Genomic DNA, 19,987 nt, shown 5'->3' on the forward strand with positions numbered 1-19,987 from the left:
CTTCTTGAGACAGGTAGTAGACAGTCCTACCCGAGTGGATGCATTACTGGACCTGCTGGTCACCAATGCAAGTGAGCTAATTAGAGACAACAAGATTGGAGGCAGCCTGGGCTGTGTTGATCATGCACTGGTGGAGTTCACACTCCTGAGGGATATGGGACTGGCAAAGGGTAAAGTCAGGACCCTGAATTTTAGGAAAGCAAACTTCCAGCTCTTCAAGGAGTTAGTCAGAAGGACCCCCTGGGACACAGTCCTCAGGGGCAAGGGAACAGAAGAGAGCTGGCAGATCTTTAAGGGCATGTTCCATAGAGTGCAAGAGCTCTCTGTTCCCAGGTGTAAGAAATCAGGCAAGGAAGGGAAGAGACAGACATGGCTGAGACAAGACCTGCTGGTCAAACTAAAGGGCAGGAAGGAAATGCATAGGCAGTGGAAGCAAGGGCAGGTATCCTGGGAAGAATATAGGGACGCTGCCCGGTTGCGTAGGGATGGGGTCAGGAAGGCCAAGGTGCAGCTGGAGCTGAATGTGGCAAGGGATGCAAAGAATAATAATAAGGGCTTCTACAGGTATGTCAGCCAGAAAAGGAAGGTCAAAGAAAGCGTACTCCCCCAATGAACACAACTACCAAATGGGTGTCAAGGTGTCGTGGTTTAGCCGGCAGCTCAGCCCCACACCGTCGTTCGCTCACTCCCCCACCAGTAGATGGGGGAAGAGAATCAGAAGGGTAACACTCATGGGTTAGGCTAAGAACAGTTTAATAATTAAAATGAAAAGAAATAACAACAGAAATGCAATGTAAAGGAGAACAACAAGAGGCGCAAAGGCCCGGGGGCAGGGAGGGGAGAGGGGGAACAAACCACCAGAACAAACCACACACCACTCTTGAGCTGCAAACTGCCCCCCCCCCCCTTAATATACTGGTCGTGGTATCGCATGGTATGTAATGAACATCCCATTGGCCAATCGGGGTCATCCGCCCCCACCATGGCCCTGCCCCTCCCAGCCCCCGACACGTGGCAGAGCATGGGAAGCTGGAAAGGTAGCCGACCCCCGCCACAGGCAGGAGTATTAACCCCTTCTCATCCAAAACCAGCACACAAGGGACAAGGAGAAGGCTGAGGTACTCAACAACTTTTTTGCCTCAGTGTTCACTGGTAACCTCTCTTCCCACACCTCTCAAGTGGATGGACCGCAAGACAGGGACTGGGGGAGCAGAGCCTCCCACTGTAAGAGAAGGTCAGGTGCATAACCACCTGAGGAACCTGAGCATATAGGAGCTGATGAGAGTCCTAAAGGAATTTGCTGATGTAGTTGCCAAGCCACTCTCCATGATATTTGAAAAGTCACCAAGCTGAGTGGTGCATTTGACACACCTGAGGGGCAGGATGCCATTCAGAAGGACCTGGACAAGCTCAGTAAGTGGTCCCGTGTGAACCTCATGAGATTCAACAAGGCCAAGTGCAAGGTCCTGCCCCTGGGTCGGGGCAATCCCCAGTATCAATACTGGCTGGGGGATGAAGGGATTGAGAACAGCCTCACCATTACTGATTAGAGGGGAATGATGCTCTCCCTAATGTAACCACACCCACTCCAGGCTCAACAGAACGCCCTTTCTGAACAGGAGGCGGGTGTTGTCCTTGAGGTGAACCAATGGGAGAACCCTTTTTTTGTGCGGTGCTGGTAGGTTGGAGGAGCAGTGGGATGAGGCAGGAGGAGCGAGTAGTTGTCATCAGTGAAGTCATAATCTCATCTCTCTCTGGTTTCATACTCTGAGTGTCTTACAGAGAGGGAAGCCGCTCAACAGAACCTTCTTCCAAAGCAAGGTAACTGTGACTTACGATTTCTTCCCCCTTCTTCCCATGTATACTCTCAACCTTTTCTGTCTCCGTTAGAGTTTTTTAAAAATATTTCTTTATTATTAATTATGTAAGATGCATCGTGCCCGCTTTTACTCCTTAAAAGGTATGACTGCTGGATTTAAGGATTATTATGTCTTCCTTCTGTTCTTTTCTGCTGTCTACAACTTCCCTTTCTCCAAAAATATTTATATTTTTCAGTGGGTGAAGAGGAAAAAAGTTTTGATCTAGCATTTCTGGAATAATTATAATATAAATCTCTAATAAGAATAAAAACATCAACCTTCTTCCTGATTTGCAAGTCAATTGCACCAACAGAGAGGAGGAGGAAGCAGGAAATGGTGTATATATGTATCTTTCAGTCTATCTGACTGCGTATGTGTAACTTTTAAAGGAAGTGTTTGAAAAATTAAGATAAAAGTAATTGGCTGCTTTTGTAATCCTTTGGTATTGGGTCTGAAACGAGTGTTTGAAAGGCTCTGAGTAAAACAGTCTAAACAGAAATGGATACCAGAAGCAACGGCCTCTTCAGGAGCAGCTCAGCAGCTATGATTGGGCTGGGAGTTGGTCTTGTCTTTTTTTTTTTAATCGTCATCATTTCCCCCCCCCGCATTGATGGATTGACTTGTATTTTAGTGGCTCTAAACAGAACGTGTTGGGAGGGAGACCATAATCTTCCAGTCTTCTGAGCAGAAGTATTAGACTTATTGCATGTAGCTGAACGTTGCACTTTGAAATCCATTGTATTCTGTCTTGGGGGAGAACAAATGCTGCACTTTAAGTGTTTTGTAACGGCGTTGTTGTCTTCTATTGCAAAGAATTAAGTAAACGTAGCTGAAAAAAGAGAAGTGGAGTGGTGTTACTTGTTAGAGCAGCAGCATTAACTAGCAATGCCAAGGAGACCGTGAGCTGTGGATAATCTCCCTGTTTGACTGCCCCAAACGTAGGAACACGCGGGGGGTTCACTAACCGTGGCTGCAGCTCCTGTTGCCTTTCATTTTAGTGTCTTTCAATCTCTGGTTTTAATTGTATAGTTAAGTCACTCCTGCTGTAAAAATGTTGTGATTAATTTCCTAAAATAGCTTCTATCATTCCCTTTTTTTCCTCGGGAAGAAAGCAAGTGTCGGTGTGTAGTGTCCTCCCACCCCTTCCCCCCCTTCCCCCCCCACCTCGCAGTAGTTTGAGGAACAAAGAGCGGCATAAACCGACATGCGCTTACAAATTTGTAATTGTTTTCTATGCAATTTGCATGTTATTTCCGGTATGTATGGAAAACTTGCCTGATTTGGGGGAGGGAGTATGCACATGCTTATCATAATATAGATGCAAGTTCTCTGTAAATGTGATTCTCATCATCGTGTTGGGAGAGGGGTCTTGATCTTTGTGCAAAAAAAAAAAAAAGTGGGTTGTTTCGGGGGTGTGTGTGCTTTGGTGGTTTTTTTTGTGTTTGGTTTTTTTTTTTCTTTACCCCCTCCCCCTCTCGGTGGTTAAGAGGAAGTAAGGAGAAAACGGGAGTTTTGGGAGTGTTCCAGTTTGTTACTGGGTGCTGTACGCTGAGTAAACCTGAAGAAGGAGAGAGACAGGCAGTGTTTTGTGGTAGCTGAGGGTGGTTTTGTGTGTGTGGGGGGGGTTTGGGTTGGGTTTGGTTTTGTTTGTGCGTGGTGGGTTTTTCTTTTTTTTGTTGTGTGGGTTTTTTTGTTTGTTTTGGTGGCTTTTTTTTGTGGCGGTGGGGTTGTGCGTGGTGCGTTCTGTCTTCCCCCTGCGTATGCATTCAGCAGCAGAGAATCGGGAAGTCACAGCAGCCAAATACAGACTTACACATTTATGGACCTGCTTGATTGGCGTGAGGTGATGACGGAGGAGGAGGAGAGAGGCCTAGCTTTGCCATGAAACATGCTTCCTGTCCATGCATCTGGCTTTTAACCCAAGTTGCGCATGCTTAGATCTCACTTTTGGGTGTCACTTCATCAAGGTAACCCACCAGGAAAATCAGTATAGCCATTGCTTTGTAGAGTGACAGAAGAAAGCAGGACTGGCTCTTTCAAAAATGATTTTGGGATCCTCTTGATTGAGGCTAAAACTTCCTAGGAAGGAAATATAGTTCTGCTAAATGTGCTTGTGAGTCACTTCTGTGTGTCTGTGGATGAAGGTGCTGGGGTGTATTACAGTTATGAAGTTGAGGCCTGTACATTCCCTGGCAATTCCGGAAAATTCATGTTGGGGTTCTAAAAGAAAAAGCTTACAGTTTAACGAAGACAGAGTGGGAAACTTGTGATCTCTAATGATCCAGTCTCTTTGTGCATAGGGGGGAAGGGAGTGATTGAGTTTGGATTTTTAAAATTATTTTGATATTATTCACATGAAGTTTGTATGTAGATAAAACAAGTGATATTTCCCCTGACGACATTTAAGGAAGCTCTTTATATTTGCTAGGGGAAGAATGGAGTTTAAAATTTTCTTTTCATGCCCAAACAAAATTTATGATTAAGGAGAAACAAAATATACACAGTGGAAAAAAGTATTTTTTAACCCATAATTGAAATCAGATTTTTTAAAAGATATTATGAAGAATCAGTTTTTTAAATTATTTTTAAAGTGAGTGTAAATATTATTGAATAAATATCATGTTGTAACTTCAATATGATTAAATAGGTTACATTGGAGTTGATTTCCCCCCCTTTATATTTGCTGTTTATTTTGGTTTTTGATGTCCAACATTTCCAAACACTAGATGAACTCCATTCTTGAAGAAGGTCTTTGAATATTTCAGACAGGTAAATAATTGGCTGAATCCATATATCTTCAACTTTTTTTTAATTAACTGGAATCTGTCACTTACAGCATTGTTCCATTTGCCACCTTTCCTGTATATTTAGATCATCTTCCTTCAGTGTTACTCACATTTAACAATAACCCCTGAGATTGAGGCAATAAATGTTACACAAAAATTTTCTTCCATTAGTATTAGAGTTACGTGTCAAGGCCAACAGCCTTTTTTGTGTGAGTCAGTGTATTGTTATACAAATGAAGGCCCCTTTTTTCCTCTAAATTAAAATTCCCTTTTAGCAGCAAATGAGACCATTTTTACAAATCATTGCAATGCTCATTGTGTTTTGTTTCCTGCTGCAATTGATCTCCATATATAGTGTGTCCTTGACCTCTACCTCTTCTGTGCTCCTTCATTTCAGTTTTTCACTTCAGATTGATCCTCTAGTGGGAGTAATAAATGGAAAATTACAACATAAAGATCATTTGCCATGAAAATGGAAGCAAGTAGAAGCTTATGCCTTATTTACACTGCTTTGATAGTTTGTAAATGTATAGGATAAGATTGAGATTGAAAAAAGACTTTAATTTTCAGAAAAAAACCCACAGCTATCGCCTTTTGTATGAGCATCTCTCTATCTCTGCTTTCCCTTGATCCCTAACCAGTCAACAAAGTAATGAGTGAGTCTTCTGTCCCCTAAAAGTAGACTAAAATCTGCACATGTAGCACTGAATAGTGCCGCTCCAAGCGTAGACTTGATTTTTAGGCTCTGGCAGAGTGTTGTGAATATTGATATGTGGGGAAGTAGTAGTTCCTTATATTCTTAACTCCAACTATCTACTTTACTTTTTTCCTAAAGGTTAATGCCTTTTGTAGCAAAGCTGTTAAAGAGGATCATATACACATGCCTCAACTTCTTCAGTGAAAAAGTTGATAACATTGCTTATGCTTGTCTTTATGGGCACTGACTCTTGATGACTTCCCTTGGGATGGCTGTAGTAGATCCAGCCCCTAGCTGTTAGCCATTCTTTTTTCTTGGTGCTGACTCTTGTTTTAGTTAATAACTTAGGTTGTAATTTACAGTGCTTCAGAAACTGCTTCATAAGAAACCAAAACAACTAGACAGTAGGGATGAGCTTCTACAGGAGGATTGGGAAGGAGTTGGAGGTAGGAACTACTAGAACTATCCAAAAGTAAACTCTATTTTACAAGAAGAGCCTTATGTTATTTGATCTCCGTGCTAAAATGTCTCTGTGATGCAGGTACACAACCCATTCTACTCACTCTACTGTGGGTGAGGATGGTGATCCCTGACAGAGGGCTGGAGAGAAAGCTGGGACAGTGTACAGAGCTTGTTTGTCTCTGTCCTAAGCATCTGGATAAAGAACTGAGGTGATGTATTTCCGATTCTATGGTTTGTATGCAAAACTGCAAGTTGCCTTCCAAGAGTGAACTTCTATGAGTTCAGCTCCTGTTATGTAAACTGAATAATGGTAGTTTGTCAGTTGAAGATCTCTCTCGTTTTTACTGGTTTTATATTTTCATATACACTTTGTGTTCGTCGATTGCCATTCCAGGGTCAAACAACAATTCAATAGTTAGATCCTGATAAGTGTTATCTAACAAATGGTTTTTTATGGGGATCTAAAATGCAAAACACTAACTTGTAAGTTACTTGTTCTAATTATAGTGAGCTGTCTTCCTATTATCAGTTCTTAAACTTCCAGAATCTTAGTTTTGTTTATAGTTAGTAAATAAAACAAATATGATGAAACATTCATAGTGTCACTTTGTATTTTTCATGATGTAAGAAAGGTGGCCCCAAGCTTTCCTGTTTCCAGTAACAGTGTGTTGTGATTTCATAATGTATTTCTTTTTTAAAGCACCTGTGGATTGTGACTTCAGTTGGAGGAAGGAGGTGGACTGTAATTATTTTCCTGTAGATTTAAAGATAAGGCAATGTGATCTGCACAGTAACATGCTATCAGCCAGTAATATATTTTCCCTTATATTTAAGTGAAATTTCTTGTATCTTAACCTGTGTCCATTGCTTGTTGTCCTTTCACTTGGGTACCACTGAGGAGAGGCTGGCTTCATTTCCTTTATGCCCCCCATCAGGTGTTTAGACACATTTGATAAGATTCCCCCTGAGCTTCCTCTTCTTGAGCCTGAGAAAGCTGGGATTGTTTAGCCTCTCTTTGTATGAGATGCTCCAATACCACCATAGTCATCTTTGTGGCCCTTCACTGGACTTGCTCCAGTATGTCCATGTCTCTCTTGTACTGGGGAGTCCAGAACTGGACATGGTACTCCAGTTGGGGTTTCACCAGTGCTGAGTAGAGTGGAAGGACCACCTCCCTTGACCTGCTGGTGATGTTGTTAATGTAATCCAGGGTGCTGTTGGCCACCTTTGCCACAAGGGCACACTGTAGACTCACACCCAATTTGGTGTCCACCAGGACCCTCGGGTCTCTTTCTGCAAAGCTGTTTTCCAGCTGGTCAGCCCTAAGCCTATACTTGATGCATGGTGTTATTCTTCCTCAGGGGCAGGACTTGGCATTTCCCTTAGTTGAACTTCATGAGGCTTCTGCCTGCCCATTTCTCCAGCCTGTCCAGGTCCTCCTGAATGGTGGCACAACTCTGGTGTATCAGCCATTCCTCCCAATTCTGTATTGTCTGCATATTTACTGAGGGTACATTCTGTCCCATCATTCAGGTCATTAATGAAGATGTTGAACAGGACTGAACCCAGTATTGATCTCTGGGGTATACCAATAGTGACTGGCCTCTAACTGCTGATCACTGTGCTCTGAGCCTAGCAGTTCAGGCAGTTTTCAGTCAACCTCACTGTCCACTTTTCTAGTCTAGGCTTCATTGGTTGGTTTGTGAGGATGGTATGGAAGACAGTGTCAAAGGCCTTGCTAAAGTCAAGACAAACAACATCCTCTGTGCTCTCCTCATCACCTGTGCCAGTCATCTCTTCATAGAAGGCTTTTGGGTGAGTTAAGCATGATTTCACCTTCATGAATCCATGCTGAGTACTCCTGATCACCTTTTTGCCCTTCATATGCTTGGAAATACTTTCTAGGATTAGGTGCTCCATCACCTTCCTCAGGGATTGAGGTGAGGCTGTCCAGGCTGTAGTTCCCCAGATCCTCCTTGCCCTTCTTGAAGATGGGAGTGACATTTGCTTTCTTCTAGTCCATTCTAAGACCTAGCAGGTCTCCCTGACCCATTCTCTGTCCTCAGAACTTACAGCAGAACAAGCATTCCACCTTCAATATTTGGTTCCATCACAATCCCCATTTGGCAATAACTGACTCCACTTATATCAAAAAGTGGTCTGAATCTAGCTTCTAAACAACTGGTATAAATCCACATTGTAACTGACATCCTGGCTAGCACAAGTCAAGTGTAGAACAGACATGTAAAAGTGTAAAGGTAGGTGGAAGGAGAGTGTTTGCTCCTTTAAGGGTATCTAGTCAAGGACACTTTTCAACAAGGGATAATAAAAAAAGGAGGAAGCCATAAACAAGAACATATTGGGACACAAACCTGACTGGCAAATGATAAGGGAGGCAATGATGAGAACCAAACCTGGTAAATCACGCTAATTATGAGGGTGTGTGAGAATGTTTGTTTATTCCAGCAAGGTTATCTGATTGGGGACCTTGTTAATTGGGAAACTAAGGGAAAAAGGGGGATACCAGAAACAAAATATGCAGAGACACAGACCTGACAAAACAAACATGGGGACAATGACAAGAAACAAACCTTGCGTAGTCATACTAATTAATGGGATATCAAGAAGAAACTATAGGTGCCACTTCCAGGAAGATCAACCTGGACTTTGCAACTGATAAGACTGTAAGGGGGGGAAGAAGGATGATCCTGGACACCAGGCAGAAAGATGTTCAGGAACTGATAGAGCTATACAAACCTATGTAAGAATCGGAATAGGGTATAAAAGGGAAAGGGACTGGTCAGTACCCTTGTCTGGCTGAGCCCTGTGCCTGATCACTGCAGTTAGTCTTATCTTCTTATATCTACTTATTAAATCCTTTAACTATCTTGCTGTGTAATCTCACTCTCTATATTGTGTGTATGTGTGCTGCAAGGACTAAGTGCCAGCTACTGGTGAGATCTCTGTGTTGTGTGTGTGCGCGCTTGGAGGTGGGGGAGTGTGAATGTCTGCATCTTCACCAAATCTGGTGTACATGTGTACCCCAGGGATCAATACTAGATCCAGTCCTGTCATCCAGATCATATGACCTCTGGAGGTCCCTTTCAACCTCAACCATTCTGTGATTCTTATTTACAAAATTCAGGACAATACAAGAAAATAAATATACAAGTTAAGAATATGACTTTTTTGTATTTAAATATTTACTTAAGGCTTTTTTCTGATTAGGTCTATGCAATCATAACATCAAGTGAAACACAAAAGACAAGACTGCTTTAGAGTGAACACAGCTGTAATTCACTTGAGGGGTTCACTGAGTGTTGTGAACCATGAGAACACAGCTTAAGTGGCTTATACCATGCTAAGAGCCCAGAAAGTGAATTATAGACCTTCAGCTTGCTGGAGAACCAACTACTATTTTTTTTTTTTTTTTTTTAGTTACTTGTGCTTAACAAAAATTGAGGCTGACTACAAGTTAGAATTGGTCTGCTTTTCTACCTTTCACAAAACTCTTATCAGTATCTAACAGTTGGAATTTCTAGTCTACTAAAATCAGTGTATTGCAACACAGATGCCATCCTTTTATAAAACTGCTGCTCACTTGCTGCCAACATGATCAGTCCTGGTTCTTGGTGGTATTCCTCCCTCCCAGTGACACCAATTCCACGTGTCTGATAATACAGTAATTTCATTATCTGAGGAGCTAAACCAGCAGAAAACTAATGCTGCAAAAAGTAATTTTCTGCTGATTTGGGTTCCTGAACTGACTTGCTGTAGGGTCAGATGTGTGCTAGCACAAGGGAGGAGGTAGTAACACCCCCTTTAGTAGCAAGTGGCTATTAGGCATGCTTTTAGCCTATTTGCCTCTTTTACTTGGCTTTGAGAGCCGTTTTATAAAGAGGTTACCTGCCCATAGTCACTTATTCCATAACAGTAAGTATAATACAATAAAGACCAAAGCTTTTTAAACATCTGACTACAATATTTTTATTTCTATCAATTTTCCCTGACCTTTCAAAGATAGAGTGTGGCGTTGCAATGACATCAGCCAGCTCCCTCAGTACTTGTGAGTGCATTCTTGTCAGGGCCCATGGACTTGTGTATGTCTAATTTTTTTAATATGTTTCCCTAACTTGATCCTCCTCTACTAAGGGCAAGTATTCCTTGCTCTAGACTTTCCCCCTGGTCTCAGGGGCCTAGGATTCCTGAAGAATGGTCTTAATAACAAAGGCTGAGGTGATGAGCACCTCAGCCTTTTTCATGTCCCCTTTTCACCAGTCCCCTTGCCTACGTTTTCCTTATCTTTCCTTTTGCTGCTGTTATAGCTGTAGAAGCCCTTCTTTCTGCCCTTCATGTCCCTTGACAGATTCAACTCCAGATGAGTTTTGGCTTTCCTAACCCTATGCCTGCATGCTCGTGCAGTGTCTGTGTATTCCTCCTGAGTCACCTGACCATGCTTCCACCTCCTGTACACTTCCCTTTTATGCCTGAGTTTAGTCAGGAGCTCCTTGTACATCCATGCAGGCAGTACATTTTGCTGCCTTTGCATGTTTTCCTACTCATCAGGATGGACCATTCTTGAGTTTGGAGGAGGTGATCCTTGAAGATCTAGCAGCTGCTATATTTTTCAACATAGTGATTTTTGTCTTATAAAACTTCCTTTTGATCTGTCTCATCTGTCATACAGCTGAATTGCTAGGCCCCTTCTAAGAAGCTTTGACGTAATATATAAATTTCAGATTATTTTAAAATGTGATTCCTTTTGGTGATGCTGTGGGATTGTGGGCTGCTGATTAGCCCCTGTAGTATTCTACTGTGGAAAAAAAAAAAAACCAACCCCCAAAAAAACCAAACAGAAAAGCATCAGAGGTATCAGCATGTCTTACCCTGCAAGGAAATGGGATCCCAAGGTAGTTAATTTTAATTGAGTTCAACCCTTTTTCTAATTTGTTTACTTGAATCAGAATAGAGATGTAATTAATAAAACATAATAAAAGAGAGTTTATAAACAGAACCTAGTAAACATTTTTGGTCCTGATAGAACATGTGGGTAAGGGGGAATACCCAAATAAGGTCTTGATGCAATTGCGTTTTGCTTTCTTGAAGTATTAGGTCTGTTAGGTAAATGCTGTTTTACTTGTGACAGGAACAAGGTTGGCAGTTCTGTAAACCTTATGTTCCTTGTTTGCAAGCAAATGGGGCAGCCAGCAGTAATGACCATCCTACACTCCTAGTCCATTACATCATCTCAGTGGGCCTTTTCTCTGCTTTGGTCGGAATCCTGGGAGGGTACATTGTGTTAAGTGATGTTAGGAGCAGGGCCACCTCCTGCAGCTGCTCTAGCTCAGGTCTCCTTCCTGCCCAGCTGCTGGAACTCAGCCCAGGGACCCTGGGTCTCTGCTCAGGCTGAGGGATGAGGCTACCACTTTCCTGTTTGCAGGTTCAACCAGTAGCAAAGCTGAGTATGTATTCTAGAAAAACACACACAGACACAGGACACTGACATGGTTAGTCACACAGACTGCCACAGACAAGGTGCTGCCTTCAACGGCACCTACATACAGGACCCACATCATACATAAACATAGACAGCCAAGTCCCCTTCCTCTTTGGCTGGTAGAGATGGGAGGTCACTAATGAAGACCTACATGCAACGCTCTCTAGATTGACAAACACACATGCGTTTGGGGATCCCTCAAGTACCTGCATGGCCCCTCTAACCACCTGATACTCATGCCTAGATCCCAGGCCCTCTTACATGCTTCATGGGTCTCCTACTCACCAGCTAGTCCAGCTTGATGTTTGCTAGCAAACATGCATGCACTCATCCCACAGGTGCTCCACATCTGCAAGTTCTTCTGGGCATAGCACAAACCCTTACCTGTCTGATACTGTAGCCTGGACCTCAGAATGGTTAAGGTTGGAAGGGACCTCTGGAGGTCATCTGATCCAACCGCCTTGCTCAAGTAGGGCCACTTAGAGCCAGTTGCCCAGGCCTTTGAATATCTCCAAGGAGGGAGACTCCACAACCTCTCTGGGCAACCTGTTCCAGTGCTCAGTCACCCTCACGCTAAAAAGTGTTTCCTGATTTTCACATGGAATCTCCTGTGTTTCAGCTTGTGCCCATTGCTCCTTGTCCTGTCACTGGGCACCACTGAAAAGAGCCTGGCTCCATCTTCTTTACACCCTCCCTTCTGTTATGTATACATATTAATAAGATTCCCCCTGAGCCTTCTCCAGGCTAAATGGTCCCAGCTCTCTCAGCCTTTCCTCATAGGAGAGGTGCTTCAGTCCCTTAATCATCTTTGTGGCCCTTTGCTGGACTTTCTAGTATGTCCATGTCTCTTGTACTGGGGGGCCCAGAACTGGACACAGGGCTCCACGTATGACCTGACCAGTGCTGAGGAGAGGGGAAGGATCACCTCCTTCAATCTGCTGGCAATGCTTTGCTTAATTCAGCCCTGGATGCTGTTAGCCTAGTTGGCTGAAACCCTCTGGCATATCAGCCACTCCTCCCAGTTTTGTTTCATCTGCACACTTGTTGAGGTTACACTCTGACTGTACTGTTTTTTTGCTGGGATAGAGTTAATTTTCTTCATGGTAGCTTGTATGGTGCTATGTTTTCAGTTTCTGCTGAAAACAGTGTTAATAACACACTGATGTTTTAGTTATTGCTGAGTAGTGCATACACAGCATCAAGGCCTTTTCTGCTTCTCGCACCATCCCACCAGCAAGTAGGCTGGGGGTGCACAAGAAGGTGGGAGGGGACACAGCTGGGGCAGCTGACCCAAAATGACCAAAGGGATATTCCATACCATATGATGTCATGCTCAGCATATAAAGCTGGGGGAAGAAGAAGGAAGGGGGGGGGATATTTGGAGTGATGGCATTTCTCTTCCCAAGTAACCATTATGCATGATGGAGCCCTGCTTTCCTGGAGTTGGCTAAACACCTGCCTGCTGATAGGACATATTAAATAAATTCCTTATTTGCTTTGTTTGCGCATGCAGCTTTTGCTTTACCTATTAAATTGTCTTTATCTCAACCTATGAGTTTTCTCACTTTTACCCTTCCGATTCTCTCCCTTGTCCTACTGTGGGGGGAGTGAGCGAGCAGCTGTGTGGTGCTTGGCTGCCTACTGGGTTTAAACCATGACAGTCTTTTTTGGTGCCTCACATGGGGCTTGAAGGGTTTGAGAAAATGACAGATTTGATTGGAGTTTGCTAGCTGATTTTATAGCCCATCATCCAGATTATTAATGAAGATGTTAAACAGGATCAAACCCATGGGGTACACCCCTAGTCACTGGCCTCCAACTAGTCAGCCCATCTGATCACTGCCTTCTGGGCCTGTCCCTTTAGCCAATTTTCAATCTACCTCACTGTCTGCGCATCCAGCCCATACTTCATCAGCTTCTCCATGAGGATCTTACGGGAGACAGTGTCAAAAACCTTACTAAAGTGTACACAGAGCATATCCACTGCTCTCCCCTCATCTACTGAGCCAGTCATTTCATCGTAGTCATTTCACTTCCCCTTGGTGAATCCATGCTGTCTACTCCGGATCACCTTCCTGTCCTTAATGTGCCTGGAAATGGTTCCTAGAATTAGTTGCTGCATCACTTTCCCAGGGATAGAAGGTGAGGCTGACTGGCCTGTAGTTCTCTGGGTCCTCCTTCTTGAAGATACAACTGATGACATTTACTTTCCTCCAGTCCTCAGGCACCCCTCCCAATCACCTTGATTGTTCAAAGATTAGTGGGAGTGGCCTCACAATGATATCAGCCAGCTCCCTCAGCACTCGCAGGTGCATCAGGGCCGGTGCACTTGTGTATATTCAGTTTGCTTAAGGATTCCTTGATATGATCCTCTTCCTTGCTCCAGGCTTTCTGTCGTGGTTTAGCCCCAGCCAGTAACTAAGCACCACGCAGCTGCTCATTCACTCCCCCTCAATGGGATGGGGGAGAGAATCAGAAGAGTAAAAGTGAGGAAACTCGTGGGTTGAGATAAAGGTAGTTTAAGAGGTAAAGCAAAAGCCATGCATGCAAGCAAAGAAAAAGAAGGAATTCATTCACTACTTCCCATGGGCAGGCAGGTGTTCAGCCATCTCCAGGAAAGCAGGGCTCCATCAAGCGTAACGGTTACTTGGGAAGACAAACACCATAACTCTGAATGTCCCCCCTTCCTTCTTCTTCCCCCAGCTTTATATACTGAGCATGATGTCACATGGTATGGAATATCCCATTGGTCATTTTGGGTCAGCTGTCCTGGCTGTGTCCCCTCCTAGCTTCTTGTGCACCTGGCAGAGCATGGGAAGCTGAAAAAGTCCTTGACTAGTGTAAGCACTACCTAGCAACAACTAAAACATCTCTGTATTATCGCCACTGTTTCCAGCACAAATCGAAAACATAGCCCCATGCTGGCTACTATGAAGAAAATTAACTCTATCCCAGCTGAAACCAGGATACTTACCCTGTGGTCTCAGGGACCTAGGATTCTTGAAGGCTGGTCTTGCCGGTAAAGACTGAGGCATAGAAGGCATTCAGTACCTGGGCCTTTTCCATGTCCTGTGTCACCATGGTGGAGCAGATATCTACACTGCAGCCCATGGAGGACCCCACGCTGGAGTAGTTGTCTAGTCCCTGAAGGAATTGTATCCTGTGGAGAGCTCACGCTGGAACAGATTTTCCTGAAGGAATTGCATCCCATAAAGAGGACCCATGCTGGAGCAGGGGAAAAGCGTGAAGAGTCAGGACAGGCAGAGAGGAACTGTTACTACTGACTGTAACCCCCCATTCCCCATCCCCCCCCAGTGCTGCTGGCAGGGGAGGGGTAGGTAAGTTGGGAGTGAAGTTGGGCCTGGGAAAAGGAGGGATGGGGATAGGTACTGTGTTTTTTTTTTTTTGTCTTTGTTTCTCACCATCCAAATAGTCTCCATTATAGTGGGTTTTTTTTCATGGCTATATTCCACTGACCCTAATGACACATGGAAATTCTGTTTTATTTATTTTTTTCTTTTCATTAGAGCTATTCTGTTAATTGAAAAGGAGACAGAAAATAGATGTCTATGCCAGTGGACCCTGGCATAATGCCTAATCCTGGTCCTTCCCCTGGACCAATTCTAGGACCTAGCCCAGGACCAGGGCTGCCTCCTGGCTCAGTACACAGCATGATGGGGCTGAGTCCTGGACCGCCTAGTGTCCCACATCCTATACCATCAATGGGGTCTACTGATTACCTGCAGGAGGGCATGCACCAACAGCATAAGATAATTTTGTTTTTAATAAATGAGATTTTTTCCTAGACTTCTGTCATGGTTTTAGCTGGGATAGAGTTAATTTTCTTCACTCTAGCTGGCATAGTGCTGTGCTTTGAACTTAGCAGCAAAAATAAATGTTGAGATAACACACAGATGTTTTGGGCTGTTGCTGGGTAGTGCTTATAAGAGTCAAGGACTTTTCTGCCTTCCCATGCTCTGCCAGGTGCACAAGAAGCCATGAGAAGAGGGGGCACAACTAAGAGAGCAGATTCAAACTGACCAAAGGGATATTCCATATCATGTAACGTCATGCCCAATATGTTAACTGGGAGGAGCTGGCCGGGGGAGGGAGGGAGCAGTCATGGCTCGGGGACTGGGCAGCGTCAGTCAGCGGGTGGTGAGCGGCTGTATCGTTTGTGTTTCTGTGGTTTTTTTTTTTTTTTTTCTTCCTTTTCCATTTTATTATATTAACATTATTGTCATTATTATCATAATCATTATTATAATTATTATTTTATTGTAATTATTAAACTGTGCTTATCTCAACCCACAAGTTCGTTTGCTCGTCCAATTCTCTTCCCCATCCCACAGGGGTGGGGGGGAGTGAGTGAGCGGCTGTGTGGTGTTTAGTTGCCAGCTGGGGCTGAACCACGACAGTCCATTTTGGTGCCCAACATGGGGCACGAAGGGTTTGAGATAATAAGAGTTGCTAGTCACAGCATTGATTCATCTGTTCTTAATATTAGTTTGTCCAATCTCTACCATGCTGATTGTAAAGTACATGTTAAAAACTGCTGTTGGTTTTTGTAGTTTGCTGTGCTCTGCAGTGATTAGAGTTGTTTTGCCTAGGAGATTTGTTATTAAAACACTGGCCTTGACCGTTAGCGGTTATTTAGGTCTTGCATGGAAGCTGTTACTGTGCTTCAGCTACCACCTCAATTAATAATTATACCTCCTCCTCTGAGACTTTTTTTATGGAGGAAATACAGAATGGCACCTTAGCTACCATCTTCTATAATGTCTCCTCCTTCATTACAACAACTTTTCAGTATCTTGAACATCCTTGGGTAGTTAAGATATATCTGTTGCTATTGCTTTGGCAGGCGGTGTCAGTTCTGTCTAAGGTTAATAAGCAATTTAAGAATATAATCCAGAGATCTGTCCCAAGACTCGATAGTTATGCGTGGCAGGGTATGTGGGATAGTATGGGCAAATGCCGAAGACAGTGGGCACCCCCAGTGCTGTGGGACTTCACCCCTGAACAAGTGCAGAATCCTGAAAAATTAGTAGAACATGTGGAGGAAGTATGTTGTCACCCTGGCAATTCCAAAAAGATACAAATCACTGCAACATGCTGGGGCCTGGCTCATGCCTATCGAGCCCTATTTAACACTATTCAGTACCCCCAAGGGGAAGAGAAGGCCTCTGGATCTAAAAAGACAAAGACAAGGAAAGCGACAAGCACTGCGGGCACTAAAACCCCCACGACAGGCACTGCAGCTACTCCAACCCCGGTGACAAGCGTTGCAGCTAAACCAGAGGACCAACCCGTGCCAGTATCAGTCGCCCCTATACGCAAGAAGAAATCTTGGAAGAGAAGGTCAACTCATTTAGAAAGAGATTATGAGGAACCAGGGCCATCACGAGAAGAGGAGGAGGAAGAGGAAGAATGTGTACAAGAAACGGAAACTACCCGATCCCTATCCTTGAGTGAGTTGTGGGATATACGGAAAGATTTTTGGCGTCATTCAGGTGAGCACGTTATCACCTGGCTGCTCCGATGCTGGGATAATGGGGCCAGTAGTCTGGAATTAGAGGGGAAGGAAGCCAAACAACTGGGATCCCTCTCTAGGGAAGGGGGCATTGATAAAGCAATTGGAAAAGGAACACAAGCCCTCAGCTTCTGGAGGCGACTCCTGTCTGGAGTGAGAGAAAGGTACCCCTTCAAAGAAGATACTGTATTTTGCCTAGGAAAATGGATGACCATGGAGAAAGGCATCCAGTATCTAAGGGAATTAGCCGTGCTTGAGGTGATTTATGGTGACCTGGACGATCAATGGTCATCCAAAGATCCAGATGAAGCCGAGTGCACACAACCCAAGTGGCAGAAGTTTGTATGGAGCACACCATCCTCGTATGCAAACTCATTGGCAGTAATGTCCTGGAAAGATGACGAGACACCAACGGTGGCGGAGGTGATTGATAAACTCCGGGAGTATGAAGCAAATCTCTCTTCCTCCCTCAACTCTGCTGTTGAGAAACTGTCCCGAAAGGCTCAGCAACTCAAAGAAGATATGTCCTACTCCCGACCAGTACGGACCACTATCTCAGCTGTTAGGAGTAATCGTCCCTTTGCTCAAGAGAAAGGATACACATGACGGGCCACCCTATGGTTTTACCTGTGTGACGACAGAGAGTACATGAAGAAGTGGGATGGAAAACCTACCTCGACCCTAGAGGCGCGGGTACGTGAGCTGCAATGGAAAACAATCACTCAGGGAAGTTTCTCCAGGAGAGCTGCTGCTCCAGTTTCCAGTAAGCAATACCCCAGACATAGGAGTAGAAGTGCTGATTTTATTTCTAAGCCTAATAGAGGGACTCCTGATTCACATTTACAGGAAGTAAGTTGTGACTGCCATGATCAGGACGAGAGGGGCCCTGCCTCCAGCCGGGTGGAGGAAAGGGATAACCGGGCTTACTAGACTGTGTGGATCCGATGGCCTGGCACGTCCGACCCACAGAGGTAGAAAGCTTTAATGGACACTGGCGCACAGTGCACCCTAATGCCATCAAACTATAAAGGGGCAGAACCCATCAGCATTGCTGGAGTGACAGGGGGATCCCAAGAGCTAACTGTATTGGAGGCCGAAGTGAGCCTAACTGGGAATGAGTGGCAAAAGCACCCCGTTGTGACTGGCCCAGAGGCTCCGTGCATCCTTGGCATAGACTACCTCAGGAGAGGGTATTTCAAGGACCCAAAAGGGTACAGGTGGGCTTTTGGTGTAGCTGCCTTGGAGATGGAGGCAATTAACCAGCTGTCTACCTTGCCTGGCCTCTTGAAGGACCCTTCTGTTGTGGGGTTGCTGAAGGTCAAAGAACAACAGGTGCTGATTGCCACCACAACAGTGCACTGGGGGCAATATCGCACCAACAGAGACTATCTGATCCCCATCCATAAGCTCATTCGTCGACTGGAGAGCCAAGGAGTGCTCAGTAAGACCCACTCACCCTTCAACAGTCCCATATGGCCAGTGTGGAAATCTAAAGGAGAGTGGAGGCTTACAGAGGCTATCATGGCCTGAACGAAGTGATGTCACCACTGAGTGCTGCTGTGCCAGACATGCTAGAACTACAATATGAACTGCAGTCCAAGGCACCCAAGTGGTATGCCACAATTGATATCGCTAATGCATTCTTCTCAATCCCTCCGGCAGCAGAGTGCAGGCCACAGTTTGCTTTTACTTGGAGTGGTGTCCAGTACACCTGGAATCGACTGCCCCAGGGGTGGAAACACAGTCCTACCATTTGCCATGGACTGATCCATAATGGTTTGGAAAAAGGTGTACCTCCCGAACACCTTCAATACATTGATGACATCATCGTGTGGGGCAACACAGCAGAAGTAGTTTTTGAGAAAGGGAAGAAAATAATCCAAATCCTTCTGTGTCGTGGTTTATCCGGCAGCTCAGCCCCACACAGTCGCTCGCTCACTCCCCCACCGGTAGATGGGGGAGAGAATCAGAAGGGTAAAGCTCCTGGGTTGGGATAAGAACAGTTTAATAATTAAAATTAAAAGAAACAACAACAGAAATGTATTGTAAAGGAGAACAAGAAGAGGCGCAAAACCCTGCGGGAGGGTGGAAGGGAGGGGAGAGGGGGAACGAACCACCAAAACAAACCGCATGCGACGCAGCCGCTCACCGCCCCCCAACCCGATGCCGCTCCACCCCCAAGCCGCAAACTGCCCCGCCTCAATATACTGGTCATGGTGTCAGATGGTATGGAATGAACATGCCATTGGCCAGTCGGGGTCAGCCACCCCCACCATGGCCCTGCACCTCCCAGCCCCCCGCCACATGGCAGAGTGTGGGAAGCTGGAAAGGCAGCTGACCCCCCACCACAGGCAGGAGAATTAACCCCTTCTCAGCCAAAACCAGCACATTCTCCACCCCTTATTCCATACCATTTACACCATGCCCAGGTCCCATACCATCCAATACAACCATACCAAACACCACCCCTCCCCTTCCCATCCTTTAACATTATACACAGACATCGTTCCCTTAGTTCATGGACCTTCCCTGTAAAATGTCCATTAAAATGTCTATTGAGTTCACCCAGTCCATGACTCTGGGCTCCATCTGTCGTATCAGTCTTTCAGGGTGGGAGGGATGGTGTGTGTGGCGTTGGGTTGCTGCGTACCGAGTCAGTCATCATTCCATCACTGCTGTACTTTGCTTGTCTCATAGTTTATCTTCCATGAATTGGGAGGCTTGTACTCTGATATCGTTGATACAACACAGAGATGACATAAAATGTTATATAGCAGTTCGCATTGTGCCATTCAGTTCATTGTTTTAACCCAAAATCAAATCCCGTTGAGGCACACATTGGATTTCCCCATCCTCCCGCATCACCCACCAAGTGCACCCACGTCCTCCAGCAAACACAATCCCATGAATGGGTTTGCCTTTGCATGAGGCAGGAATAACCCAGACTGTTTTGCCCAGCATATTTTTCACGTGCACTACAGGGATTCTATTCCCTTCCACAGTACGTAAGGATTCTGATTGGGCAGGGCCAGCTCGCCTGGCAGATCCCCTCGTGTTGACTAACCACATGGCTTTTGCTAAATGTGTAGCCCAGTGCTTGAATGTTCCACCCCGCATTGCTCTCAGAGTAGTTTTTAACAGTCCATTGTACAG

General features: G+C 44.8%; 1 protein-coding gene across 2 annotated transcripts in view; it reads left to right on the plus strand.

Annotated features, from left to right (window-relative positions):
- The first annotated feature begins 1,628 nt into the window (after positions 1-1,628).
- LOC142049639 (SWI/SNF-related matrix-associated actin-dependent regulator of chromatin subfamily A member 2-like) overlaps positions 1,629-19,987 on the plus strand; it is a 124,515-nt gene continuing 106,156 nt past the window's right edge. For both annotated transcript variants that reach the window (XM_075077517.1, XM_075077516.1), the window contains exon 1: positions 1,629-1,821. The gene's annotated coding sequence lies outside the window, so the exon portion shown is untranslated. The remainder of the gene's footprint in view (positions 1,822-19,987) is intronic.

Source organism: Phalacrocorax aristotelis, chromosome W, assembly GCF_949628215.1.
Source record: "Phalacrocorax aristotelis chromosome W, bGulAri2.1, whole genome shotgun sequence".
Classification (NCBI taxonomy): Eukaryota; Metazoa; Chordata; class Aves; order Suliformes; family Phalacrocoracidae; genus Phalacrocorax; species Phalacrocorax aristotelis.